Genomic DNA, 9,254 nt, shown 5'->3' with positions numbered 1-9,254 from the left:
CCCGTCCGCGCCCCGGCCGGGCGGGCGGACATGGGCGCGCGCGCGGGGTCCCCGGAGTCCTCCCCCATCCGCTTCCCTCGTGGCGGCGGGGGGCTCACTCAGGGTGGGGGGGAGGGGGCGCGGCCCCGGGACGCGGGGTGAAAAGGGGTGCTGCTCCCTTCCATCCCATGCCTGCATGCATTTCCGTTGACCAGATAACCTCCTTTCTGGTTATTTCACTTAAAAAAAATGTTGTTTTCATTATTTGGGTCTGTTTCGGTGATCGTCGGTCCCCTAGTTCAGTCTCTTGGGTTTGGAGGCGGGAAGGTTGCACGCGGAGTGCGTCGCTCATTTATTTTGGGTTAATCCCTTTTTTTTTTTTTTTTGCGCCGGACGCACATCCAGGACGCGCGGCGAATGGTTTCCTGTCCATTGTGGATGCGGAGACTGCGAGGGTTTAGGTGTCTTTCACCCACCCTTAAAAAATGAGGACCTGTCAGTTGCCCTTAGCGTGAATTTCCTGTTGGGGATGGTCAGCGCAGGGGTGTGGTCAACCTCGACAGCGATGGCTGGGCCCCAGAGGTTGCGCCTGCGCCCTAATTGGGTGAATTTATCAGTAGTTGGGTATTTTTCCCGTCCCCCCCTCCCCCCCCCATGCTTAGGGATGAAAGAAGGTACCCGTGTTAGGTATTTAAAGACCAAGGACCTGCTTGAGCTAGACCTTTGCTGCCCAGGAAGGTGGCCAGTGGCCCATGGGACTCTTGAGCACTGGAATGTGGTTAGGTCGAACTGAAGTATGTTCCTGGTGAAAAAGACACACCTGATGTTAAACACTTGCTATGAAAAACAAAGTAAACTGTTTATAATTTTTTATGCTTAAATACGTGCTGGGATGATAATATTTTGAACGTATTGGGTTGGCTAACATATATTAATAAAGTTAGCATCACTGGCTTCTTTTTACTTTTGTTAATTGTGGCTACTTGAAAATTTAAAATTAGCCATGTGGCCCGCATTGTATTTCTGTTGGACAGTGCTCAAACAGAGCCTCGGAATGGGGGCAGGGTGCCTATGCCATCTGCCTATCTTTTCCTGCTTCTCTGATGGCATGTGGCCTCCTGTCCCCTGCCTCTTCCTTCTCACCCTCAGCTGAACTGAACTTTTGAGCTAATTGCACAATGAGGATCTTGACCTAATATGCAGAATAATTCAAGTGAATGGACAGAATTTTCTTGAAAATTTTTCTTTATCTGCTGTGTATTGGAGTCTGGAAATCATCCTATAAGATTTGACTCAGGTTGTGAGTTATTGAGGCTGAATATTTTTAATTTTTTCGTGTGTGTCCTGCAAAGCGCGTGTTAATTTGGAGGGGCCTCTGTCACCTAAATGAACTGGAGAGCTCATGCCTTACTCTGAGTTACTGTGACTTTACTTGGGGACTGGCTCATGCCCTGACCTACATACATACACCCTTTTCCCTTCCCATGCCTCAGATAATGTCAGTTTTTGCCAATAAACATGGTGGTTGTCGACCATATTGTTCCATAAATTCTTAGTTTCAGATTTTGAAACCTGATTTTAAATCCATATTGTAAGTGGGAGAGAATCAATTAGGATAGAATCTCAACTCTAGGAATGGTGAGAGTGCCTGTTGGAAAGTTTTGAGCTTTCTAATAAAGGATTAGAGAAACAAAAGATGTCTGCACCCTGGTGCCTCGGACACTCTAGAATGGGCTTTCTAGAGAAAGTTGATGTGCACAAACTTGTTTTCTAGATAACATCTTGAAATGTTTTGTTTTCGTTTTAATGAAAATATGTTTTCTACAGAATCTTAGGATTGGAAGTGAAATTTGTTTTCTCTAAGGTGTGAGGCGTTTATAAATAAAGAAAAAAACTTTAATATTTTTAGGGGGAGAAATATTAAAATAGTAATCTGATTTTCTTTGATGTAAAGAAACAAGCCTACTTATCCTTACCAGGTTTTATCCCAACAAGAAATTTGTTTTTTTATTTTGTTACAAGTTTAACAGTGTGTTGCTTAGTTAATCAATATATACATTAATTTCACATACCTTGTGAAGCCTCAGGAACTATGTTTTGGGACCAGTAAGAGAGAGGCAGCAATTTTTCTATTTTACACACGTATATGTATATACGAGGTTGGACAACTAAGTTTGCGAACTTTCCACCTTGTAAGTGCGTGTGTGTATGTGTGTATATCTGACTGTCAGAGCTGTATTTGCCTTTGAGAGCCCAGCCCAGGGCCAGATTAGCCATGTTCCCCCTCCTCCAGGCGGCACTGGCACTTACGGGGCAGAACAGTGTGGGGGAAAAGAGTTAGGGCTTGGAGCCCGCCTGTCTGGCTCTGAAATCTGGCTCCGCCACTTGCTAGCTGTGTGATCCTGGACGGCTTGTATCACTTCTCTGTGCGTCAGCTTCCTCATAGGACCTAGGTCTTCAGGTTATTACAAGAATTACATGATTTAATACGTGTAAAACACTTAGAACAATGCTTTGTATTTTATGAGAATACCTGAATTTGGAAGAGGATATTAATGTGGACCTTGAGAAGACTTCATCTGTAGTCCTGGGCATGTCATTGATGGTCTGGGTGACTCTGGGCAAAACCGTTTGTCTTGAAACTTCACATCTTTCTCGTTGATTCCTCCCACACACAGTTGGTGTATGAGGCGAGATGTGCCCTGTGCCTTAGCAGGGCTGGGTACTGTAGGAGGCAGTTGGCACATGTTGTATCTGACAGCAATTTCAAAATGAATAGGGGGAGCAAAAACATGAAATTACCTTCCTGATGTATTCTTAGCACAGCTTCCATCAGGACCTTTTTGTTTTCAGTAAAAGGGAAAAGCCGTCTGGAAAAGTATCCAGTAGGAGAGATACTGTTTCAAGAAGGTGGTAGAACATCTGTAATAATGTGTCATGCCTGGTTTGCTGACAGGAGGGTTTCTTTGTATCCATAGGCTGTTAAGTGTTGCCAGAGTGAGCTAACACTGTTGCAAGGCAGGATTGACAGTAATGTAACTTTAACTACTTTTTACTTAATTTGTTTATTTATGCGATTACACAGAGAGGCTTGGGTCTGAGGATGGAGTTGAATGCAGACTGGTAATTATAATTTTTCACTTAAATGATAGGAATACCTTTTAAGGCAAAAATACATGCATGGTGCCACATTCCTTGGGGGCACTTTCTCTGGTCCTGTGTTAGTACATCTTGTAAGTAAGGCTCTTGAATATTTATTCCTTGGTATCTGAATATTGGGTTGTCAGAAAAGTCATGACATATTTTTTCTATGTTTTTCGTTGCAAAAATGCGTCATGACTTTTCTGATGGCCCAATATATTATGGCAAGGGCAGAGCCGATTTCCAGGTAAAGACTTTCCCTGGAGTGGTTTCCTAACTCCCTAGCTCACTGTATTGCTGTGCAAACCCTCTGCATTGTCTAAATTGCTTTAAATGATTGTCCTTGAACACTACTGTCACTGTGTGTGCGGGCCTGTGTTTATTCCATTCCTCTTGGGTGGCTTTCACGTGCCCACCTGACTGTCAGAGCTGTATTGGTATTTGAGAACCCAGCCCAGGGCCAGCTTAGCCGTGCTTCCCCTCTTCCAGGCGTCACTGGCACTTACAGGGCAGAACATTGGGGGGGGGCCCGGGGGGGTGGGGAGAGTTCAGGCTTGGAGCCCGCCTGTCTGGCTCTGAAATCTGGCTCTGCCACTTGCTAGCTGTGTGATTCTGGACTGCTTGTGTCACTTCTCTGTGCTTCAGTTTCCTCATAGGACCTAGGTCTTAAGGTTATTATGAGGGTTAAGTGACTTAATACATGTGAAGCACTTAAAACAATGCCTGGCATGCGGTAAGAGCACTAAGTGTTAGCTATCGTTTCTGTGCCATGTGTTGCAATCACATTTCACTTACCCGGCTGTCTTGTGTTAATGGGAGCTGCTTCCTAAAGCTGTCGTGCATGGCCAAAATGTCCTGACTATGAGCACATCGTCCAGTTACTGGCACTGTACATTGTACTAGACTTTAGTATAATGAGTCTCACCTAACAGGCCCTGAGTAAATACTCACAGGGGTTGTAGTGCAGATCCAGGGTACATTTCATCCTTACATGAAACTTTCGCATGAGTAATAATTTTAAATCAGCTGGCTCCCAGAAAGATGATGTTGTAGAGGTTAGTCAAGTTAATGACATTCAGTCTAATTGGATTTCTTGCTTTAAAGCTCCCTGTTGAAAGCTCCCTCACTCCCCATTTCCTTTTCATTGAAGGAGATGAGGTCTGATGAGGTGGGTCCGACTTGCTTTCTGCTGTCATCATCGCACTGCTCAGGAATCGCTTATGGTTTCAGGTTTTTCTCTCTATCACTGTCTCTCGTTGATTTACTCCCCATCTTGTTCCCCTGTAGGGTTGGGGGTGGAATCTCATCCCCCCCNGGGCCCTCTGGCGTCCCAAGCCAGCTCTTAACCAACGCGCCACTCAGCCTGCCCCAAGCCACTTTTTATTTTAAATTAGGCATTTCAAATCATTAGAAAGGAGTAGTAACTCAGGTTGAAACTGGCACCCTTCAATGCTCATTGTCGTAATGAAATGTAAATGGTCCTCTCTTTTTGCCTTCCCTTTAGTAGGTGTGTGGTCCTAGGACAGTTTTCAGGTGGATGGGAATTTTATGAGTTATCTGGAAAAAAACAAATAGAGACTCGAGAAACACTTATGGGCATGCTTCACCTTGTTTTTTCAAATGAATTACTTTTGGGAGGGATTGGAATAGAAATTTATTTCAATTTGATTCCTCAGCTTTGCTGTCAAACCCTTCTGTTTTATTATGAATTCTGTGCATGAGTCTTTATCATGTCTCTTTGTTTCGCTGAAGCAATGGATACTAGCTACCAGATACTCCACTTTACAGGACCTTCTAAAAGTAACCCAAAGGGAAAATGTTCGGTGTTAGAGGGACGCTTTCCTCAAAAACCCTTTGAAAGCGCCAGACCCACTTAAAGTTAGAAGAGTGTTTCATTCACGAGGTGGCGCCTTTCATCCAGTGTCGCACCCCCAGCGCCTTCCATGGCCTTGAAGGTGGTCGTCCGAGCAAACCCTTTGAGCTGGCTCTGAACGTGCCTCTTCAGGAGAGGAAGGGTCTGGAGAGAGTCTGGAGGGACTTCACCGTGTAAGTTAACGGAGAAGGACGCCAGAGCGCTGACAGGCAGTAAAATTTCCCTCCCAGTGGAGGAAATGTGGAGAGAACATTTTGCCCAGGGAAGCTGGTCAAATGGATTGCAGAGTTCCCTCGTAAAGGCAGCTTCCCTCTCTGACTCGCGAGGAAGAGCTGAGGAAGAGGAAGAGGCAGGTTAATTTCCATCGCCCAGTGTACCTTGCATTTTCTAAAACGTATACAGGTTACAGGGTCAGCCTTGGANTAGTTGTGGAGGACGTTGCTTCACTGGCCCAAGTTGGCACCATCATTGCGCTCTTCCCGGGCGAGGCAGATCAGTCGCCGGCTTCTGGATGGCCGCTTAGTGCGGCTTGAGGGCCACTCACGCTGGCTGCTGGCTACACATGGTAGCCCATGGCAACCCACTGCAGCAGGGGCTGTAGCTACGCCATCGCTGGCAATTCATGGCAGCCCAGCTCCAGGTTGAGCTGTTGTTCAGCATCTTAGCTGTAGAGGGCAGCATCACTGGCCTTCATATGTGGGATCTGAACCGGGGCCCTCTGGTGTCCCAAGCCAGTTCTTAACCAATGCGCCACTCGGCCAGCCCCCCACAGAAACTCTTTAAAGATACACATATATGAAATGTCCTGTATACCTGGTGAGTCTTAAAGATTGGAAACAACCAAAATGTCCACCACCAGAGGCCTGGTGAGGTTACAGTCCAGCCGAATCCTGGAACAGGCTACACCAGGCTACATGGCTGTTCAAGATAAAGCAACTTTCTAGGTACTGATATGGAATGACCTTCAAGATCCGGTTCTCTGTGAAAAAAGCAAGGCTCAGAATGTGTTAGGAGCCCCAGGTTGTATAAAAAATAACATAATGCACGGACTGCTTTTAGCTTTTATTCTGAAATAATTATAGGCTCCCAGGAAATTGCAAAAGTATGTAGTCTTGTGAACCCTTCATTTGCTTCCCCCAGCGGTGCCATCTTATATAAATATAGTGTGACATCAAAGCCAGGAAATTGATGTGGGTATAATACTGTTAACCAAACTAGACCTTACTCAGTTTTCAGCAGTTTTTACATGCACTGTGTGTGTGTGTGCGCGTGCGCAGTATCATCCATGCATAGCTTCATGTAACCACCATCACCATCAAGTTCAGTATTGTTCCACAGCCTATCTTTGTCAGGTCACAGAAGGGACTGGTGACGATGGCTGGTTGCCCTCAGGAAGGGCACATGGGTGGCTGAGTGACAGGGTTGGGGAAGGAGACATTTCTTTTCACTGTCATAGTTGAAAATACTTTTCAAACCTTTTGTGATGTCTGTGAGACATCCAAGTAGAACTATCACATAGGTGGAGGGCATCAAGCTCTGCCTGGGGATGGATGTGGGGAGTTGTCGCGGCCCTAGATGAGGGTATTTAACATCTGGGCAGTGCGGGAGGCCCCCAAGCAGAGAGTGACTGGGAGAGTGAAAGGGCTCTGATAAAGCCCCAGAGCTGTCACGTTTAGAGGTCAGCTAATCCCAGTTTCAAGGAGGGGGTGGACACCTGTCATGTGCAGCTGAGTTTGGATAAGGAAACTGGCTGTTGGGTTAACTTGATCAAATTCTTTCTCTCACTTTAAAATTGAGGCCAGATTTTAACTGGATCCCAAAATAAGATGGTATATAAATCGTAGATGTTTTTCTTTCTTTCAGAATGGGAGATGAGGGAGGCTTATTTCAGAGGTAAAACTAAGGTGAAGAAAAACAAAAAACTCAGAACAGTGGTTGTTTGGGATGGGGGTGGGGCAGGGGTTGGATGAGGAAGGGGTATGAGGAGTGACAGTGACATAAAGTCCATGTCATGACGGGAGCCTGTCTGGGCTGCATGAATGTATCATTTGTCAAACCGTGCTTTAAAATGTGTGCATGCTACTTTAAAAAAAACCAAAACTGTAAACAAATGTTGAACTCTAGGCAATGATATGTATGCAAAGTGTCTAGTTGTGAATTATAATTGATGAATTGTTATATCACTTTGCAATTTATGAAAATAACACAGGATGATGGAAGGACAGAAGGAGAAGGATGGGCAGATGTGATAAATAGAGCCAAATACAATAGTAATTGTAGAATATAGGTACTGTGTATGGATACGGTGTTCACTGTAAAAAAATTTTTAACTTGAGTGTGTGTGTAAAAGGTTTCATCATAAAATTTTTGGGAAAAACTACAGAATGTAAAACCATTCTATCATACACTTAAATATCATCTGATACTAAGTTCTCAAATCTTTGAATATGTAAAGGAGTGTGGATTTCATGCTTTTAAGAGTCTGTGTCACTTACCTGAGTTGTCAGCTCTTTGCCACCTGCCTTTTGTCCCTATGAGGTCAAGGTTCAAGGTTTTCTAGCACTTTCTGGGGAACCGGCTCTAAGGCTATTAACTTGGCAGATTATCATTACCCAGGAGTCTCTTAGTCAGCAGATTTACTTTTTGAGTGAACCTCGAACCTCGAGCTAATTTCTCACCTGTCTGGACAGAGGTGGGGAGAAAGGTATGCCATGCGCGGAGGAGAGAGGAGTAACACTTCCTGCATTTTGGTGTCTTTCCTTTTGTCCCAGCCCTTCCTGCCTGGCTGCTGTGGACCCCAAGTGCTACTCTGGGTGCGGTTGAGCTCTAAAATTCTGACTACATTAGCTCTGCCTTAAAATAGAAAAAAACTTGCTGGTCCCTGAAGTCATCTCTTCAAGGAAGGGCCCAGAGGCTACACAGACTTTTTTTGTTACTTTAATTTTTTTCCCTGACATAATTCATTTACAAGTCTCAGAAAAGTTTCAAAGGGATGGTGAAAAGATACTGTCCCATCCCTGTCCCGGCCTCCAGGTTTCTAGTGATGTTAAAGTTTTCTTTGATTGCTTCTGGAGTTTGTTTGTTTTTTTAAACCAGGGTCATATTGTGGATGCTTGCATCTTGCCCCCCTTTTTTTTCAGGACAATTTATTCACCTAATTCCCTTTTGATAGACATTGTGTGAAGTTTTTATCTTTTTCTCTTGCAAATAGTGCCACCTTAAATAACTTCGTACATACAAGCATGAATTAAAAAATTTTTTTATCATGCAAATGGTCAGACCTGTACCCAGTACAAGGACAGAACGAACCTCCACATTTCCCCCCACGGCCCAGTGGGCACAGTTACCCATATTTTTGGTGCTCTTGTTTTATTTCTACCTGTCCGTCCCCCTTTAAGTTAGACTATCTTAAAAACAAATTTCAGAAATAATGCCGTTTTACATCAGTGTCATGGGCTTTTAAAACTTTTGATTTTGGAAAATTTCAAACATATGAAGTAGAGAGAATAGTAGGAACATTCCTGTGCTTGTCACCAATTATCAGTGTTGTGCTGTTTCATCCCCACGCCCCGCCCCCTCTTTTCTTTTTAATTGCTGGGGTATTTTCAAGCAAATCCCATTTCTCATATCCTTTTACGTGTAAACACTTAAGTACCAACTTTTAAGTATGAGGTCAAAATATTTACAACTGACAGTACTTAAAAGATGAAAAAAGAATTAGTGCCCATTGTCAACCTTTGGGGCATTCCAACCTCCATCCCCACCCCTGCACTTTGAGAAAGGTCAACTTAAAAACAAAACTATAATGGTAAGCAATAATGAAACTAAAACATTTCAGCTATGTATTTCAAACATGGGTGTGATTTCCCTGTCACGTGGGTCGAAATACATGGTTTATGTGGTAAGATGTCTTCTTAGGGTGAGCTCTCAATAGTTCTCATCCTGGGGTGATGTGCCCCACCCCCTCCAGGGGACCTTTAACGGTATGTGGAGATGTTGTTAGTTGTCACAAGAGGTGGGGGAGGTGGTACTATGGCATCTGGTGTGTGGAGGCCAGGGATTCTGCTGACGTCCTACTGTGTGCAGAAGGCCAGCCCACACAGCAAAGGATTATCCAGCGCCAAACGTGTCTTGAAGCTGAGAAACCCTGGTTAGGACATTGGGAGATGATGTTTTATCACAGGCCTCCTCCCAGTGGCTTTCCTTTAACTTGCTGGGAGCTGCTTCATGAACGTGGATCGGGGTGGGGCGGTGGGGGTGG

General features: G+C 44.6%; 1 pseudogene; it reads right to left on the bottom strand.

Moving 5' to 3' along the window:
* Window positions 1-3,963, bottom strand: part of LOC109387159 (high mobility group protein B1-like) — an 11,944-nt pseudogene extending 7,981 nt beyond the window's left edge.
* Window positions 3,964-9,254: the final 5,291 nt, after the last annotated feature.

This window comes from Hipposideros armiger, unplaced genomic scaffold (assembly GCF_001890085.2).
Source record: "Hipposideros armiger isolate ML-2016 unplaced genomic scaffold, ASM189008v1 scaffold_149, whole genome shotgun sequence".
Taxonomy (NCBI): Eukaryota; Metazoa; Chordata; class Mammalia; order Chiroptera; family Hipposideridae; genus Hipposideros; species Hipposideros armiger.
Note: the sequence above shows the minus strand (reverse complement) of the source record. Positions and strands in the feature narration are given on the sequence as shown.